This window comes from Chrysochloris asiatica, unplaced genomic scaffold, assembly GCF_000296735.1.
Source record: "Chrysochloris asiatica unplaced genomic scaffold, ChrAsi1.0 scaffold00036, whole genome shotgun sequence".
NCBI lineage: Eukaryota > Metazoa > Chordata > Mammalia > Afrosoricida > Chrysochloridae > Chrysochloris > Chrysochloris asiatica.
Window position 1 is genome coordinate 19,157,732 of NW_006408554.1, and position 1,254 is coordinate 19,158,985.

A 1,254-nucleotide genomic window follows, 5' to 3' on the forward strand; every position below is an offset into this window, starting at 1 on the left:
GCTTTGAAATAATTTTAGAAAGTAATCTTTTATATTTATCCTCTTATTTACCATCATCAGTTTTATGTCATATAGTGCATCCGAATGCCCATCTGCTATCACCTCCTTTGAGCCTGATAAACTAGTGTTTTTGGTATTGTGAATATGCTAGCAAGCACTTCTCTCATCTTTTGTTTATTTGGAAATTATTCTATTTATCCTTCATTTTTGAAATATTTATTTAGAACTTCGGTTAACAGTTTTACTTAGTTATTGTTTTCAGTACTTCAACAATTTTTTTCTAAGCCTTCGTGCCTTCACTGTTTTATATAATTTAATACTTATTATTATTCCCTTGAAAGGAGCTCTGGTAGTGTAGTGGTTACGAATTGGGCTGCAAACCACAAGGTCAGCAGTTCGAAACTACCAGCTATTCCTTGGGAGAAAGATGAGGCTATCTGCTCCCATAAAGATTTACAGCCTCGGAAACCCTGTTCAGGGTCACTATGGGTCGGAACCGACTCAACGGCACTTAACAACAACAACATTATTCCCTTGTAGATTTAAGTCTTTTCCTGGATGCTTTAAAATTTTCCTATCTGTTTGATCTGTAATGTGCCTCAGTGTGACTTTCTCTGAATTGACCATGTCTGGGGTTTCATGAGCTATCATGAGCTTAACAGCAACAACAAACAAACAAACAAATCCCATTTCTGTTGAGTCATTGCTGGCTCACATCGGCCCTAAAGAACAGAATAGAATTGCCCCATAGGGTTACCAAGCCTGAAATTCCTACAGAAGCAGACTGCTACAAATTTTTCCTGTGAAGCAGCTATTGGGTTAGAACTACCAAACTTTTGGTTAGCAGCTGGGTGCTTGACTATTCTCCCATCAGAGCTCATCAGGAGCAAACTTATTAAAAATATAATTTTGAAAAACTCCAGTCACTTTTTCTTCATACATTTTGCTCTAACCCATTTTCTTTGTCCTCTTTTTCTGGGATGCCAATTATAAGTGTTGGAGTTCTGGTGTGGCACTGAACCACAAGGTATGTTTAAACTGCAAATCAGCAGTTCAAACTCACCAGTCGCTCCTCAAACCCTATACAGGGTCACTGCATCAGAACTGACTTGATGGTACTTTACCACCACCAATTATAAGTGTTAGACTGAATAGAAACATCAAAAGATTCTGCTCATTCCATTTTTTCCCCCTCTTTTTGTGCTTCAGGTTGTTGTTGTTTGTTGTTAGGTGCCATCGAGTCAGTACTGACCC